Source organism: Caretta caretta, chromosome 8 (assembly GCF_965140235.1).
Source record: "Caretta caretta isolate rCarCar2 chromosome 8, rCarCar1.hap1, whole genome shotgun sequence".
NCBI lineage: Eukaryota > Metazoa > Chordata > Testudines > Cheloniidae > Caretta > Caretta caretta.
The window spans coordinates 51,231,581-51,250,532 of record NC_134213.1 but is presented as its reverse complement, the minus strand read 5'-3'; the positions used below and the strand labels follow the sequence as shown (position 1 = coordinate 51,250,532).

General features: G+C 47.3%; 1 protein-coding gene across 6 annotated transcripts in view; it reads left to right on the top strand.

Annotated features, from left to right (window-relative positions):
* The window catches only part of ASTN1 (astrotactin 1), a 192,169-nt gene that overhangs the window by 52,839 nt on the left and 120,378 nt on the right, over positions 1 to 18,952 (top strand). The window contains exon 1 of one of the 6 annotated variants that reach the window (XM_048859739.2): positions 14,548 to 14,701. The exons of the other annotated variants lie outside the window; for them this stretch is intronic. The gene's annotated coding sequence lies outside the window, so the exon portion shown is untranslated. Of the gene's footprint in view, positions 1 to 14,547; positions 14,702 to 18,952 lie in introns of those variants that run through there. 6 annotated transcript variants of the gene reach the window in all.

Genomic DNA, 18,952 nt, shown 5'->3' with positions numbered 1-18,952 from the left:
TTTTCTCTCCACGTCACTGGGATGAAGCCAGCCCGGATTGATAGTGGCCAAAAGTTACCACCATTTGGTACCTGTTTGAGTGAATGTGGAGTGAGTTGGTGGCCTCAAAGGGCAAAATCCACTATCCCAGGCAGCGCTGTCTCTCTTGTTCGAATTCTCAGCGGAGAGGCTCAGGAATGCCTGGCTCAGAGAGTGACCTCTCTCTGACCCAGAGAGATGGCTCCACCAAGCAGGGGTGGATTGAGATTAAATAGGACTGGATCCAGTCCAGTCCAAGGGCTCCTTGCAGCTTGCATTCCCTTGTAACAATGCTCTTGGTTCCTTGCCATGCCAGTGCTGCCCCCTGCTCCCTATTCTCCATGTTGGACCCCAGCAGTTACTACTAGTAGGTCCCACTTTGTGTATCCCTGTGGTCCATCATGGCCTAAGGATACTGTCTTAAATCGCCCTTGCCTGCAATTAGTATTGAGATACAGCTAGGTAGATTAACACTCTTAGATTGGGCGGCAGTGTGGCCCCATAGCTAGGGCACTGCACTGGGACCTGGGACACCTGAATTCTATCCCTGTCACCACCTTGGGCAAGTAATTTTTGCCTCTGTGCCTCAGTTTCCCCATCTGTAAAGCAGGGCTAATCACCCCAACCTTGTTTGTGAAGTGCTTTGAGATTTTTATGGAGGAAAAGTGCTCTCTCTCATTAGAGACAGTCACTAGGGATGGCTTTAGGGAAAGTCCATGCAATATCTGATCAGTGAATAAACAGAGGGCTGTGGGCTCCAGAGCTGTCAGCCTGTCACTTTTCAACCTTTACCAAATTCACTCATTTTACTGTATTCCCTACCGTTAATTTTGTGTACCCCCTTAAAGTACATTGGGTGTCGCTTTTGGCTGAACATTCTTTTCACATATACTGCCAGTATAAACACACACACGAAGGGTTCTGACTGGACATAGATCAGTAATACCTTGCCCTTTAATCATATTTTCCAACTAAAGATCGCCAAGTGCTTTACTTGATCCTTGCAGTACCCTTGTGAGGAAGGATCATTATCCCTGTTATTTATAGATGGGGAAACTGAGGCACGGAGCAGAGAAGTGATTTGCCAAAGGTCACGTCGAAATGCAGTGGTAGAGCCACCAATAGAGCCTAGATCCTCTCCCAGCCAGTCCTGTGGGTTCACTACAAGACCATCCTTCCTATCTAGATTTACAACCAGAGGAAGGTTTAGAGAGCTTTGGTGTTCAAAGAGTCAGTTTTGTAGCCTTTTTTTAGGGCAGACCAGTAGTGTCTTTCAGATGTCAAGGAAACCAGTGACTGCACTGCAGGGTTAGTTTCCAGCTGCCACATAGAGCTTGTCCCATCAGACGAGATGAGGGATAAGCAGTGTCTGAGAGATCTTAATGTATTAGCTTCATTCACTCTTGCTTCGGCTCCTTGGGTTACCTGTTCTCCTTGTCAGCTGGCTTAGAGCCTTCACATGCCTCAGTGCAATGGGAAAGATTAGTTCTGTGTGGCATGAGGATTTAACCCTCCTTCTTTGTCTTCTGCTCTGGGGATGTTCTCTGCCTGTGTTCTGAATTGCTTTCATTTCAAGAGAGAGAAGAAAGTTTGAGATAGGGAAGCGGAAGCTAGGATGGCCGTTTGGATGAAACAAAAACTGGCCTGACCCTTTTCTCAAAACCCAGCCGAACCGTTCCTGAGGCTTGTGAGTTCAGGTATCTGTATTACTAGGAAACAGAAGTTGTAGATCCAAGAGATCGTCTTTTCACAAGGTCTGCAGACTGGTTTGACAGTCTGCAGAATTTTTAGATCATTTGGATAAAGGTCTGAGCTTCGGAGTGCTTCCCTGGACCCGTGTGACCCTTTAGAAGTTCACTCATCACTAATATTTTAATTCCCAGACTGGAGACTTCGTGGAGAGTGAGAGTTCGGGTTGTAAACAAATATCCATCCGTTCAGAACGTTATTCAGATGCTGTGGTTACAAGAAAAAAATCCCAACAGCTGCAATCATGGAGATTTGGAGTTCAGGTTCTGTAACAATAGCTGTGTTGTCCCCCCCCCCCCCCATGCTCATCCTGTGGAACAAACTGTAGCCACACAGATGGGGTAGGGGGAGTAGATAGGCTCCAGTTCGCAATGAGCTCTCTGTGGGCAGAGGTCATTTGGAACCCTAGTTAGAGGAGAAACTGCTGAAAGCTAAGTAGGTTGATGTTGATAGATAGGTTGATAGATAATAGTAATAGTTAGTAATCAGCCATGAATTAGAAGGCTGTCTTCGGCCATAAGGCATGAAAGCATGAGATGCAAACCTAACCACCGATCTCCATGCCTTTGCCATCCTTTAGAATGGATTGCGACAGTCTGCTTGGGCCACTTGGAGCCTTGACTGTAGGTGCCTGTGCGTTCAGCGATGTTCCATGTACAGAGCACGTAACAACTGTGCTCTGTAGATTGTGTTGGCTACCGGTGTGTTTCCAGGATCAGTTCAGGGTGTTTCTTTGAATCTAGAAAGTCCCGTATAGCTTGGGGCCTGGCTACTTGAGACATCACCTTTCCTTTTGTGCATCATCATAGCAGTTATCCAGATGTAGAACTCTGTATGACCAACTTGTTTGCTCAGGACCAGATGTGGGTCCCATTGAAATCCATGGCAAAGCTGTCCTTGACTTCAGTACAGCTCACTTCATCAGATGCATACTGTGGAAACTGCAGCAGACTTTATATACACACAGAGATCATGAAACAATACCTCCTCCCACCCCACTGTCCTGCTGGTAATAGCTTATCTAAAGTGATCATCAAGTTGGGCCATTTCCAGCACAAATCCAGGTTTTCTCACCCTCCACCCCCCCACGCACAAACTCACTCTCCTGCTGGTAATAGCCCATCCAAAGTGACTACTCTCTACACAATGTGCATGGTAATCAAGGTGGGCCATGTCCAGCACAAATCCAGGCTCTCTCACCCCCGCCCCTTTTTCCCGGGGACACACACACACAAACTCACTCTCCTGCTGGCAATAGCTCATCCAAACTGACCACTCTCCAAGTTTAAATCCAAGTTTAACCAGAACGTCGGGGGAGGGGGGGGTAGGAAAAAACAAGGGGAAATAGGCTACCTTGCATAATGACTTAGCCACTCCCAGTCTCTATTTAAGCCTAAATTAATAGTATCCAATTTGCAAATGAATTCCAATTCAGCAGTTTCTCGCTGGAGTCTGGATTTGAAGGTTTTTTGTTTTAAGATAGCGACCTTCATGTCTGTGATTGCGTGACCAGAGAGATTGAAGTGTTCTCCGACTGGTTTATGAATGTTATAATTCTTGACATCTGATTTGTGTCCATTTATTCTTTTACGTAGAGACTGTCCAGTTTGACCAATGTCAATGGCAGAGGGGCATTGCTGGCACATGATGGCATATATCACATTGGTGGATGTGCAGGTGAACGAGCCTCTGATAGCATGGCTGATGTTATTAGGCCCTGTGATGGTGTCCCCTGAATCCACACAAAGATGGACTACAAGCCGTCAAGAACACTATCCCCGATAATGTTATTAGGCCCTGTGATGGTGTCCCCTGAATAGATATGTGGGCACAGTTGGCAATGGGCTTTGTTGCAAGGATAAGTTCCTGGGTTAGTGGTTCTGTTGCGTGGTATGTGGTTGCTGGTGAGTATTTGCTTCAGGTTGCGGGGCTGTCTGTAGGCAAGGACTGGCCTGTCTCCCAAGATTTGTGAGAGTGTTGGGTCATCCTTTAGGATAGGTTGTAGATCCTTAATAATACGTTGGAGGGGTTTTAGTTGGGGGCTGAAGGTGACGGCTAGTGGCGTTCTGTTATTTTCTTTGTTAGGCCTGTCCTGTAGTAGCTAACTTCTGGGAACTCTTCTGGCTCCATCCATCTGTTTCTTCACTTCCGCAAGTGGGTATTGTAGTTGTAAGAATGCTTGACAGAGATCTTGTAGGTGTTTGTCTCTGTCTGAGGGATTGGAGCAAATGCGGTTCTATCGCAGAGCTTGGCTGTAGACGATGGATCGTGTGGTGTGGTCAGGGTGAAAGCTGGAGGCACGTAGGTAGGAATAGCGGTCAGTAGGTTTCCGGTATAGGGTGGTGTTTATGTGACCATTGTTTATTAGCACTGTAGTGTCCAGGAAGTGGATCTCTTGTGTGGACTGGACCAGGCTGAGGTTGATGGTGGGATGGAAATTGTTGAAATCATGGTGGAATTCCTCAAGGGCTTCTTTTCCATGGGTCCAGATGATGAAGATGTCATCAATATAGCGCAAGTAGAGTAGGGGCTTTAGGCGGCGAGAGCTGAGGAAGTGTTGTTCTAAATCAGCCATAAAAATGTTGGCATACTGTGGGGCCATGCGGGTACCCATAGCAGTGCCGCTGATCTGAAGGTATACATTGTCCCCAAATGTAAAATAGTTATGGATAAGGACAAAGTCACAAAGTTCAGCCACCAGGTTAGCCGTGACATTATCGGGGATAGTGTTCTTGACGGCTTGTAGTCCATCTTGGTGTGGATTCAGGGGACACCATCACAGGGCCTAATAACATCAGCCACGCTATCAGAGGCTCGTTCACCTGCACATCCACCAATGTGATATATGCCATCATGTGCCAGCAATGCCCCTCTGCCATTGACATTGGTCAAACTGGACAGTCTCTACGTAAAAGAATAAATGGACACAAATCAGATGTCAAGAATTATAACATTCATAAACCAGTCGGAGAACACTTCAATCTCTCTGGTCACGCAATCACAGACATGAAGGTCGCTATCTTAAAACAAAAAACCTTCAAATCCAGACTCCAGCGAGAAACTGCTGAATTGGAATTCATTTGCAAATTGGATACTATTAATTTAGGCTTAAATAGAGACTGGGAGTGGCTAAGTCATTATGCAAGGTAGCCTATTTCCCCTTGTTTTTTCCTACCCCCCCCTCCCCCGACGTTCTGGTTAAACTTGGATTTAAACTTGGAGAGTGGTCAGTTTGGATGAGCTATTGCCAGCAGGAGAGTGAGTTTGTGTGTGTGTGTCCCCGGGAAAAAGGGGCGGGGGTGAGAGAGCCTGGATTTGTGCTGGACATGGCCCACCTTGATTACCATGCACATTGTGTAGAGAGTAGTCACTTTGGATGGGCTATTACCAGCAGGAGAGTGAGTTTGTGCGTGGGGGGGTGGAGGGTGAGAAAACCTGGATTTGTGCTGGAAATGGCCCAACTTGATGATCACTTTAGATAAGCTATTACCAGCAGGACAGTGGGGTGGGAGGAGGTATTGTTTCATGATCTCTGTGTGTATATAAAGTCTGCTGCAGTTTCCACAGTATGCATCTGATGAAGTGAGCTGTAGCTCACGAAAGCTCATGCTCAAATAAATTGGTTAGTCTCTAAGGTGCCACAAGTACTCCTTTTCTTTTTGCGAATACAGACTAACACGGCTGTTACTCTGAAACTTGACTTCAGTGCGGAGCACAACTTGACCCTCAGTTTTTTCCCTTGGTAAGTGGGTGTGTATCTCTCTTGTGGGCTGGTTGGAGTTCCGCCTTAAATTGACCTTTGTTATGTTTAATGATCTTTTACGATGCTGATAAGCCATTGTCAGTGTACCCAGAGACTATTGGTGGGTACATAGTGTATAGATTAAAATCAATCCATCCTTGTTTTGCTTAGCCTGTTAACAAGGGTGCCAGCTAGTTCCTGGCAGGTGCTGGTGGTATTTATCCACCTAGAGCTGGGCTAAGGCCACCAGACTCCTTTCACACGGGCTGCCAACCAGCCATTGGGTGACAAAAACCTCTGCTCGCTGCTGATGGAGGGTGGTGGGCTTGACTCACACACCCAGAGATGAAAGGCTGCAGGGTATGGATTTCCCAGTGGAAAGTAACTCAAGACTTTACTGCTAGTTAAGCCATGGGGGTCAGGGTCTCATTGGAGATGGGGGTCACAGAACATAGGAGCACAGCTCCAAAGAGAAGGATGGTCTTGGGGTTAAGGCAGGAGATCAGGGTTCAGCTCTTGACTCTGAACACATCCTGTGAAATCTCAGGCAAATCACTGTATCCCTCCAAGGCTTCGCGCCCTCCTCCCCCCCCCCCCCAGCGTACGACGGTGCGTTTAGATTGTAATCTCTTTGGGGCAGGGAGCGTCTCTTATTCTATGTATCGGCCCACCACAATGGGGCCCTAGCATGTACGATGCTCTCACAATACAAATAATGGAAGCTATGATCCTGGTGGGATTTGGAAGGTGGGGAGAGGGTGGGGGCTGGAAATCTGCACTGAGATTTGCAGATACAGGTCATAGTGTTCACTGGTGGAAGGCTCTCGCTGCTCTGTGTTGGCCAAAATTGTCCCCCTCCTCAAGATGAAGATGTGCCTTTAATGCCGTGAGTGCTAACTCATGGAAAGAGGGATCCACTCTCTTGGGATCTTCTGTGTGAGGACAGCATGTGGCTCCATGTCACAAGCTCCTGTCTGCACCTGCGCCTAATGCCATGATTGTGCCCCCAGCCTGTGGAACTTGCTGTCTGATGATATTGTAGAGGCAAATGCCTGAGGCCGTCCTCCAAAGCCTGCTGGTGTCAGTGAGGTGACTCCTAATGACTTCACTGGGCTCTGGGTCAGACCCGATGTGTATTCTTCTTTAAAAAAAGAAAAGGATGAGACACGTGGCTAAGAATCGCGTCTGTGGGTGCACTAGGCAGGATTGAATTAGACTGATTGTTTATCCACATACTAGCCAATGGAACACAATTACCAGCTGAGGGCAGAAGAAACGTGCCTCCATGGCATAGCACTGGACAAGTAGGAGGATTATGCCAAATCAGGCCTATATCTGATGCTGCTGACATTGGCTCCTGTTAGAGACAGGATTCTGGACTGGGCGACCCATTGCTTGGCTCTGAGAAGAGTCAGGCCATGTCTACACTACAAACATCGACACAAGTTACATCGGTATGAAGCTGCGGCAGTAACTATGTCACTTATGCATGTGCATACTTGGCTTCTTGGCTTGGTGCTGCATGTACTCGCCAGGAGTGCTTGTGTGGATGCACGATGCAGTATGCAGGAGTGACTGAGTGCAAAGGTCAACTTCACAGCATGCAACTGTCTCCACCCCATAGTGTCCTCTATATTCTATAATTTTTGCACCTTTTTAAAGACTCCCACGAACCTGCGCAGCCCTCCTCACTGTTCACTATCTCTGACAGAAGCCTGGTACTGACAGCTCGGCACTATTTTAATAGATGTTGCGAGCACAGGACATACCTGATATTTGCAGAGCTGTAAGAAGAAACGAATCAGCGGGGAACACAGTGATTTCTTGGAGGACAGATTGCTGTGAGACATAGCAAGAACCAATTCAAGGTGGTTGTTGAGGTTTATGGAGCAGCGCAGATGGTGGAGTGCTGCTTTTGGGCCCAAGAAATGAGCACTGACTGATGGGAACGCATCTTAATGCAGGCCTGGAATGATGAGCCACAGAACTTTCAGATGTTCAAGGCCACATTTCTGGATCTGTGTTCTGAGCTTGCCCCAGCCCTCCAAAGGAGGGACACCAGAATGAGAGCCACATTGACAGTGGAGAAGCAAGTAACGATTGCACTGTGGAAACCTGCAGAGCCAGATTGTTACCAGTCAGTGGGAAATCATGTTGGAGTTGGAAAATCCACAGTGGGGGCCATTGTCATGCAAGTGTGCAGGGCCATTAATCACCTCCTGCTACTCAGGATTGTTACCCTTGGCAACGTGCAGGACATAGTGGATGGATTTGCAGCAGTGGTGTTCCCAAACTGCAATGGAACAGTAGACTAAACACATGTCCCTATTTTGGCAGTAGAGCACACTACCACAGAGTCCAACATCGAAAAGTAGTCCTTTCTGTTGGTTATGGAAGAAGCGTTGATGGATCACCGTGGACACTTCACTGACTTCGTCTTTGACTGGTTAGGGAAGGTGCATGATGCTTGCACGCTTAAGAACGAAGACTCTTCAGAAAGCGACATGCAGTGTTGATGTAGCCATGTCAGTCCTAGGATATTAGAGAGACAAGCTGGGGGAGGTAATATCTTTTATTGGATCAACTTCTGTTGGTGAGACAGACGAGCTTTGGAGCCACACAGAGCTCTTCAGGTCTGGGAAAGGTACTCCGATTAAAATGTGCTAAACAATCTGTTACACCTTGCATTTAGCTTGTCTATCTCACCAAGAGACATTGGTCCAATAAAAGATATTATGTCATCCACTTTGTATCTCGGAAAGCTATGAGCAGGGACTTTCTTTCCCGACTGGTGGATTGCCATTGGCAATGTTGAAATGCCAGTAGTGATGCTGGGGGATGAGCCTACTGCTTGCTTATTAAGCCATACGCCGACCCCCTTGACAGCACCAAGGAAAGATTCAACTACTGGCTCAGCAGGTGCAGAATGACAGTTGAATGTGCTTTTGGTCGATAGAAGGGATGCTGTCATCGTGTACTCACAAGACTGGATCTCCGTGGGGAAAAATGCCAATGGTTACAGCTGCCTGCGGTGTCCTGCATAATATCTGGGAAGCAAAAGGAGGAAAAGTTGCTGCCAGGGTGGAGATGGAGCAGCTGTCTGCTGAGTTTGAACAGCCAGACACAAGGGCTATTAGAAGAGTTCAGCGTGTCACTATGCAGCTCAGGGAGGCTTTGAAAGAGGACTTTAATGGTGAGCCACAGTAATGCATTGTGGTGTACTGTGCTCTGCCTGGCCCTGAAGTTTTGGGGCCTGTTAGGGATTGTGCGGTGCTTGGTGTACGTCTGTCAGTAACAGAACTGTCAAGAGCCTGTGAGTTGTGTGTCACTGCACAGTACCATAACTGGTTGCTTTCGGAACTGCTAGGCGCTCTGCAGAATATGCTGTGAACTAATAAAGCTGAATTATTTTCCAAATAATAGAATTTTATGCAGTAACAAAACAATGCAAAAATACATTAAAATGTAATAAATTAATGAAACAGAACTTAACAAGGGGAAAGAACATTCATGTCACTATTCCTATATAGAGAGCAACCATGGCTTCCACAGGTCAGTGTATGTGAAGCTGTGGTTGTCCTTAATGGCAACTGGGTTGGAGTGGTTGGGGTGGAGATATGGCCCCTGATGCCACGTGGAATGTCGAGGAGGGGGATGTAGGGAGGTGCTGCAAAGGAGTTTTCCGTGGACGGCAAAGGAAGGCGAACCTGGGATTGTTGAACCTGTAGGTCCACAAGAATCTGCAGCATCTGTGTTTGGTGCCAGAGAAGCTCCATTATGTCCTGGCCCATCTCCCTCTCCTTTTTTCTGATGGGACTCCTGGGCCTTTCTCCTGTCCACTCTCTAGGCTGTCTGCAGTGTTCACCCTCCAGGCTCTGTGTTCATGATGTGATGCAGCACTAGCTTGCGGGATCTCAGTGAACATCCCGAGTCCTCTTCTTTCTCCGTCTGGCTCAGGCGTTCTGCTGCAGGTGTGGAAGGAGAGCCCCACAAGGCTGCACCGGCAGCAGCTGCAGATAAAATACAGAGGTATCCTTGTCAGGATAGCACACCGGAAAGTGAAAGTGAAGATTCAGAACCCCCTTCCCTGGCTCCACTGAAGTTTTAAACAAGACATGCTTATTGACACTTCTGCTATGGCGCCCCTCACAGCACCAGCCATGGTGAGTATAGCCCATCAGGGAGAAAGTGGAGTGAGTGGGGAATTGTTCAGCTGCGTGAAACGATGAGTATGGGGGTAGTCACAAGAAGAAAAGGAGTACTTATGGCACCTTAGAGACTAACCACAAGTACTGCTTTTCTTTTTGCGAATACAGACTAACACGGCTGTTACTCTGAAACGTACGGGGGTAGTGACACTGAATGCTGGCACCATTTTCCACAGGCAGCTGATATCTTGCTCCTGAGGGGCACAGAGTGCACAGCTGCTGCTGGCATCCCAGAGACGCCCGGGCCCGTATGCTGGTAGCCTGTGTCTTTCAGTGGTGCCTGTCGAAGTTACTGGGGACTGGTGTGGGAAAATGTCCTACTGCAGAGGAAAAAATAAGGCAGCCATCCCTAGAGACCTTCAGGAGAGGATTGCAGAGAACGTCCATGGAAGTTTCATCAGGGGAAATCCCTGGGAACATAAACAAACTGTTCCTCATGGCCTCCCTGCCTAACTGTTCAGGGGGATGAAAAGCATACAACTCTGCCTCTCATTTTACTGCTACCTCTTCTAGTACGAGTAAATTTAATGACAAGTTGATAGCTGTGTCCTGTTGCTTCGGGGGTGCCATCAGTACATCATTGTAACAGGAAATACTGTTACAGGCTTACCGAGGTTCCCTCCCCAGCATCAGGCTCACCCATGCTCGACTGACTGAACTGTGGTGGAGTCTCAAACAGGTCCTGGCTTGTGGCATAGCTGGACCTCCCTTGGTTGCAAGTCCCCTATCCTCCTCCTCCTCCTCCTCCTCCTCGCTGTGCAAGGCAAGGGCCTTTGACTCAGGCTCCTCAGAGGTATCCACAGTGGTAATGGAGTCTCCTCCATGTATGGCAGGCAGGTCTGCTGCTCTGCAGCAGACTGTTTGCCTCATTGGCTTTCTGATATGCCTGACACACAGGGTACTACTGCTGTCATAGCCCTTCTCCTGCATCCCCCAAGCAATCTGCTCATGGACGTCCACGTTTCTACAGCTGGTCCATAGCTGTGTTTGCACAGACTCTTCTCGCCACAGGCCCAGGATATCCGATATCTCCTCTCGAAGCCAGCGTGTGGATGGAGCGTGTTGCTGGCATGGTCAGCTGGGCAGTTGCACACAACAGTGGAGAACTGCTAGGTGTGCTTGCACATTTGCATAATCAAGAAAAGGCATTTCAAAAATTCATAGGGCTTTAAAGAGGTGGGGGGTGGGCTTCCAGTTTCTGTGACTCCAGGCAGTGGAGTTCACATTCATGAACGGAGCAGTCACTGTCGCCATTGTGGGGACAGCTACTGAAGGACTGTTGGAGTCAACATTAGTACACTCGCACTGCGTCGAGCTCAGTATGTCGACCAGGGCTCAGCTCCACTCAGGGAAGCGGTGTTAACTGTGTCACTGTAACAGGGCGCTCGCATGGGTGGGAGACAGATTTAAGTGTAAACGCATGCACCACTAGGTCAACACAAGGTGGCTTATGTTGACCTAACTTTGTAGTCTAGACCAGGCATTGGAATGGGAAAGGCGGCCATACAATCACCCTGTGTAGATGAGATCAGATGCTGGCAGGAGTTTGCATTTGAAGACAAGTTTATAAAGCCCTTTGAGATCCTTCTGGCTGAGAAGCACAATATAAATATAAGATGATATTACCGTTGGTAGTTGTTTCTGGCTTTAGGTTAAGCTGCTACAAACAAACCATGAAAACAATGTCCTCCCATTTCGACTTCATGGGACACAATGAGAAATTGCGGAGAATTCACCTGACACCAGTTAGAATCATAGAATATCAGGGTTGGAAGGGACCCCAGAAGGTCATCTAGTCCAACCCCCTGCTTGAAGCAGGACCAATTCCCAGTTAAATCATCCCAGCCAGGGCTTTGTCAAGCCTGACCTTAAAAACCTCTAAGGAAGGAGATTCTACCACCTCCCTAGGTAACGCATTCCAGTGTTTCACCACCCTCTTAGTGAAAAAGTTTTTCCTAATATCCAATCTAAACCTCCCCCACTGCAACTTGAGACCATTACTCCTCGTTCTGTCATCTGCTACCATTGAGAACAGTCTAGAGCCATCCTCTTTGGAACCCCCTTTCAGGTAGTTGAAAGCAGCTATCAAATCCCCCCTCATTCTTCTCTTCTGCAGGCTAAACAACCCCAGCTCCCTCAGCCTCTCCTCATAAGTCATGTGTTCCAGACCCCTAATCATTTTTGTTGCCCTTCGCTGGACTCTCTCCAATTTATCCACATCCTTCTTGTAGTATGGGGCCCAAAACTGGACACAGTACTCCAGATGAGGCCTCACCAATGTCGAATAGAGGGGAACGATCACGTCCCTCGATCTGCTCGCTATGCCCCTACTTATACATCCCAAAATGCCATTGGCCTTCTTGGCAACAAGGGCACACTGCTGACTCATATCCAGCTTCTCGTCCACTGTCACCCCTAGGTCCTTTTCTGCAGAACTGCTGCCTAGCCATTCGGTCCCTAGTCTGTAGCTGTGCATTGGGTTCTTCCGTCCTAAGTGCAGGACCCTGCACTTATCCTTATTGAACCTCATCAGATTTCTTTTGACCCAATCCTCCAATTTGTCTAGGTCCTTCTGTATCCTATCCCTCCCCTCCAGCGTATCTACCACTCCTCCCAGTTTAGTATCATCCGCAAATTTGCTGAGAGTGCAATCCACACCATCCTCCAGATCATTTATGAAGATATTGAACAAAACCGGCCCCAGGACCGACCCTTGGGGCACTCCACTTGATACCGGCTGCCAACTAGACATGGAGCCATTGATCACTACCCGTTGAGCCCGACAATCTGGCCAGCTTTCTATCCACCTTATAGTGCATTCATCCAGCCCATACTTCCTTAACTTGCTGACAAGAATACTATGGGAGACCGTGTCAAAAGCTTTGCTAAAGTCAAGAAACAATACATCCACTGCTTTCCCTTCATCCACAGAACCAGTAATCTCAGTTGTGAATCTCTGCTTTGTTTCTTTAAATCTCTATGCTGTACTTTTGATCCTTCTTACAAACAGATCAAGCTGGGTTTCAAAAGCCTGTTTCCAAAAATAAAAAAGGTTAAAATAAAATTTAAAAAAATTTCAGCGGAGGATCAAGTCAAATAAAGAACTCTGTGAAAAGTCTACCTATGCCTATGTTTGGCACTTCAAAAGTGCTCTCCCAGAAGCCACCTGCAGAGTTTGCCTGTTGAAATTTCAGAGGCTAGTTTTCTCAGAGGGCAGTCTGGGGCCCAATCCTGATCCTGCTGATGTCACCGGAGTTTTGTGGGAGAGGACTGTGTCATGGGTAATTACTCCCATTGAAGTAATGGGAGTTTTTCCATTGCCTTCATTAGGCATTGAAACATTCCCTAGAAGAAGCTTTGTCTCTCTCTGCACACAGGCCAAAAATGTAAAAGGAATGTTAGCAGGTTAAATTTAACCTAAAATGTAGGTTTGCTAAAACAGATTTTCGAAAACCTAAGACCGCTGGAAATGTTTCCATGATCTATGAAAAAAACCTTCCCATAGGAACAGTTTAGATAGATAATGTGATGCCCCTGCAGTTTGCAAACACTTCACTGCTGTAGCTGGAAAGTTTCATGATTCTCTTCTACTCCATGCGTACCCCTCCTTTAGCATTACCACCAGACCCACCTACTTCTTCACCCTATAATGGTTCCTCCTTCAGGTGCTGGGATCTCTGTTCCTGTAGGTGTCTTCTGGCCTGGGGTGCCCGGTGGCCTACCGTCCTCCCCTTCTACTCCTGGAATCTTTGTGAGGTGGTCAGCTTGTTTGCTATCCGATCCTGGGACCTTCTGTTGACCAGCTGCCCCAACAGCCATGTTTGGGGGTCTTGCAAGTGCAGTTTGCAGTTCAGTGGAGGGGCCTTCTGGGGCATGGATAGTTTGCCCACCACATTCACTCGGCTGCAGTGTTTGGTCTTAAGACGGCCCAAACTCAGCTTATGTCAAGATAGGAGTCTCTGTGATGTTCCTGGATCAGACCCTCTAGCTTGCTGGGCTGATGTAAAGGCACAGGCCTCTGTGATATCTCTGCACTAGCAGCTGCAGATAGCTTGTGTGATGTCAAGGCAGATGCATCTGTGAGGTCACTAGCTTAGCAGCTTTATCATGCTGGGCTGATGTTAAGACTCACAAGGGGTTAGAGGCTCAGGATATGAAGGGATAGGTTTTTCTGAAGCTACAGATTCAATGCTTCTGGTTTGCTGGTCAGATGTCCCGTCACAGGCCAATGGAAGGAACAAGTGATTCAGCATGTGTGGTTTGGTGGACTGATTTCAAGGCACGGATCTTTCTGAGGTCCCTGATTCTGCTCTCCAGTTTGCTAGTGTGACATGGAGCTGTGTGACAACAGTGGCTCAATTTCTTAAGGAAGAGGCCTTTGTGTAGGGGAATGATCTTCATGCCCCCACCTACCCCCTTTCTACGAAGGAAAGTCAGGAGGGGAGAAGGAGGACAGGACCATTCTGTTGTTCCCTGGATTCTCGCTAAGGGAAAAGGCAGGGTGTGCCTTTCTTCCCAGAGTATGTTGCCCTCCTACTCCATTACTGTAGCCCTTGATTGTAAGCACCTTAGAGCTGCCCCCACTCTCCTCCAACAGACCACCTGAGGGGAGTTGTCAGGGAGCCAAGGCTTGCTAGGATTAGGAGCTAAGTGAGGCACTCCAGGGTCTGTTGAACATGCTGAAACTTGCAATCTCCATGGGAGAGAGGGGGCTCTGTGCCCTGGTCTTGGGACCAGGCCGTAACCATGTGAGCACACGTCAGTTGCCTCCTTCTGTAAACTCCTTGAAGTTCGCCGTGTCCTCCTTTGCTGCTGTGATCAGGACTACAAGGAGCTAAAAGGTGGACAGATTCTTGAAGGTGAAATGGATTTCTCCCAACGTGACGCTTTCCACATGCTAGCAGCCTCCCATTGCTAAATGTGGGCAGGAGATACTTCTTCTCCAAGGGAGCTTCCTCCATCTGCAGCGAACTTGGTGCCTCCGGTAACTCTGCTGATTTATATAGATTATCAATTTGACAATTCTATTCACCTGCAGATTTAATTACCGCGATTTTCGTGAGGCAGTGACAGATTTATGTCTTTATTCAATTCCTGTAAATCTGAAACAAGCCTGATTAGACCTAAAACTCCTTTACACTGATCAGTCTTTGAACACTGCTGGACTCTGCCCTTTTGACAAGTTCTTCCTTCAAGAGAGATCAATGATAAAGGCACACAGTCAACTCTTCCCCCCCCCCTTCCCCCATCCTGCTCCCTCCACCTCTTTCTTTTTCACTCTCCATTATCTTTAAAATCCTCCTCCTAACTTCAAAATAAAACCAATGTGGAGCTCCATTTTTATAGGGAAATAGGAGTTGCCAGTCTGGATCAGAGCATGGGTCCATCTAGGCCAGTAGCCTGTCTCTGGCAGTGGCCAGCTCTAGCTATCTTAGAGGAAGGTGCAAGAAGCCCTGTAGCAGGCAGTTATGGGATAACCTGCTGTGACGCAGACATGCCCGGGTAGGTATATTCTACCTGTGTCCAGCCAGCTTCCCTATAGTTCCCTGAAGGGGCTCACGTGGCAACATTACAGGATGTTTGCATGGGGAACATTCTTCGAGTTACGTAACATGGAGAATTTTGTGTTCCAAAACTCTTCAAAGTGAAAGGTGTCACCTGAGGTGGAGCGAGTCTCAGAGCTGGCTTGATCAACATTTGGGAACGATTGACACGCTTGACATCTGTCATCCCAGCCCCGTTGTTCACAGTCTGGGGAAGATGCAGTTTTGATTTGACAAAAATGAGATGTGGGATTGCATCAGAGAAGGAAAGAGGGCACAAAGGTTATTTGTTATGAAGGCGACGTTCTGCCAATGGGAGTGTCTCATGACTTGACTGGACAAGCACTGCATGGGCTGTCCATTGGGTGAGAAATATCTCATTAGTTAGGAAAGTAGCTTGTTTATAAGTATAGGCAATGGATTGTGTTTTGTTTTTCTTTTACCTGTAACCTTATGTTTCCAAATCCTTTTTACTTGCCTTTATTTTGAATCTTTATATCAAGCTCTATTAAATAAAGTTCAGTTTGATTTTACTGTAGACATATCTAAGTGCCTGTGCTAAAGAGAGTGTTGAACGGAGGTAAAACCGGGGTGCACTGCTTTCCTGGAGGCAGTGGATCAGTGTATGTTTGCAGGTGTCCAGGAGACAAGGGACTGAGCACTTGAGTGCAGCAAAGTGAGGTGTGTAAATTGCTAGCCTGCAGGGGGAGAGAGTGGGGCCTGGGGAGCCCAGAGCAGAACGGTCGTTGAGAGGACTCTCCCCCGCGGGGGCATGGACAAAGCTATTTCACGCTGTAAGTAGGTGGTGGAGATTCACCCTGGACACCTTGGGTAACCCTGAAAAGTGTCACATCTGCCCTTAGGCAAAGATTCTTCCTGACTCCTAATATTTAGGAGCCAGCTGTTGCGCTGAAGCAGGAGGGTTTGCATCCCTTCCCAAACTCTGGTTATTGTTAAAGAATTTACTATGATAACTCTGGATATTTTAATTTTCCATCTAAATATCTAATCCCTATTTGATTTCTGCTAAATTCTTGGCCTCACTGGTATCCTGTGGCAGTGAGTTCCACAAGCTAATTGTGTGTGTGGCTGGGGAAAGTATTTCCTTTCATCAGTTTTGAATTTGACACCTTTGTATTTGGAAACTTTCCATTCCATTGAACTTCCCCTTCTTCTTGTACTATAAGACAGGGAGAATAGAAGATCCTGACCTACTGTTCACAAACCCTGCTTCTCCTCCCTAGCTGTGCCACTGATCTGCTGTGTAACCTTGGGGAAGGTCACTTCACTTCATCCCTCTTTGCTTTAGTTTCCTCACCCACCCTGTCTCTTCTATTTAGATTGCAAGTTTGTTAGGGCAGGGACTGATTCTTACCCTGTGTTTGTATAGCACCTGGCACGAGATCCCAGTCTTAATTGGGGTTTCTACCTTAAGATCAATAATAATAAAATATATCCCAGTGTCCCAAGCCACTGTATTTTCCTGGCTTTGTCACAGCATGGCCAGTGAACGTCTCCTCAACTGGCCGTTCTGCTTCTCTTATCAACAGAGAAGCATCACATTGCCAGCAGCTGAAAATGAGGAGTGTGTGTTGAAGGATGGTGATGATAAATCCCTGGCTTTTGCTGGAAACACCTGAGTGCTAAACTCTCACCTTAATTTTCATTTGCCTCTTACTGTCAAATACTGATACCTAAAATACACCTCTGGATCCTCATTATTTCAACAGAGCATGTGCTCCCCATGCTGTTTAGTTATTTCTGTGCGGAGCAGAAGATATCTGCATCATACCTACCCTCTAATCTAAAATTGTTAGTCTCTAAGGTGCCACAAGTACTCCTTTTCTTTTTGCGAATACAGACTAACACGGCTGCTACTCTGAAACCTCTAATCTAGGTTTTTTTCCCAGCACACGGGCAAATGATAAGCCCAAGGTGAACTTCTAGCACAGAGAGCATTCTCGCCTGTGGGTAGACGAACAATCAACCATCCTCATTGCATGCAGTAAGGATGCGAATGCTAAAATAATCTCTCATTCTCTTGCCCTCTTGGCCCCCATCATAATGAGCACTTAAACAAATTAGTCTGCAGGAATGGGCTGAAGTTTACCCTTGAAGTGTAGTCCATCTCATCTCTATAATGCATTTTCCCTCCTCCTTCCTATCCCACCACCATCCCTGACTAACTTAGCCTTTGCGATCTGCTCGGATGTCTTGCTAAGTGCCTGGCAGATGGTTTAGATAGCTGGCCGTTACCTTGACTGTCAGCCTTTAGCGGTTATAAATAGCCATTTGCTTCACTGTGAAAATCTCTGGCTGGTGTGTAATAGGAAGCCAGCGGTGGCCATTGTGTTCCCACCCCTGTGTTTCTATGACTTTCAAATGATTTGGGGATGGAAGAGGGACAGGTAGCATGGGGTGGAAGGCAAAAGAATGTCATAAGGGCAAAAGAGAGGCGCCATTTCTCATTTCCTTGGCTGGCAGCGTCTGGGGTAACGCAGAGGCAGCATATGCTATCCTAGCGACGGGAAGAGCAGGAGCCCCTGGGATCACCCTGTAGTAGCCCAAGTGGGCAGTCTGAGTTGTTGAGGTCCAGTGGTATTTCCAGCCAGCTGTCCTTGGCGAAAGAATCGTGCTGTGCGATGGGTTCTTGCAGCAATGTGGAGATTGGGGAAAGTCCTCCTAAGGTCTGAAAATAGAGGAGAAAAATGTGGAGGGCAAGGGAGGATAGGAATGAGAGGGGTGAAATACCCTTGCGAAGGCTTGCAGTGTGAAGCACGGTGAGTCATTGGTGAGGTGAAAGGTCCATTTCATAGTTCCGTCTCTCACTATTCTGTTGGTCTTTTTCTTTTAAATTAGTGATGGGCCTGAGCCAACAAGTTCTGATCCACATCAGAACTTTCCTCAAATTTGGAGGTGGTTGGATCCAGGTTGGGCTGTGGGGATTTTAGGGCAGGTCCATTTTTAGTTTTAAAAAATTCCTAAAACATTTCTTGCTGTGATCTGTGAAATATATTTGGGAAAGGAGAGAACTCTCCATGGCTAAAATCTCCTTTGGATAATGAAAGACAGAGTTGAGGGACTTTTTGGAGCACAATTGGGTTGAGGGAAGTTGGGTTCCTATCAGAATGCTCTGTATCAGGACACTGAAATTACTGTGATGCATGTTTGTTTGAGGCTGTGGGAAGCTGCAGTAAGAATAGGTATGTTACCATCATGGGAGGCCAAGATTTTTTTAAAAGTGATTTTTTTGGGTATCCAGTTTGAGACACCTTGAAAATCTACCTGATTTTTGGAGGGTGGATGTAACAGGGTGACTTGCCCTTGGGTGGTGGAGCCTGGGGCTGAGCCAGTCCTGATGACAAAATAAGTCTTGCTTGAGAGGAATCGGGTGATGCCGATTTAAAAAGCAACAGGAAGCTGCAGGGAAGGTGTGTATGGTGCAGAGGGTCGCTGAGACTAATAGAAGCAGAAAGTCTGGCAGGAAACAGGGGGAATGTTTTCATTTTCCTTTGGGCTGTGTGGACTTTGTATAAAGAGCCCTCTGAAGGAGAAGACCGGGTGGGGCACTATAGAGGTACCCTGGGCCACCAGAGGGCACTCAGGAGACAACAAGTACCCACATCGTGCTACAGTGGGTGCTTAGTATTTTCTGAAAATCAAGCCTAGCTTCTCTAACCAAGATTTTCAAA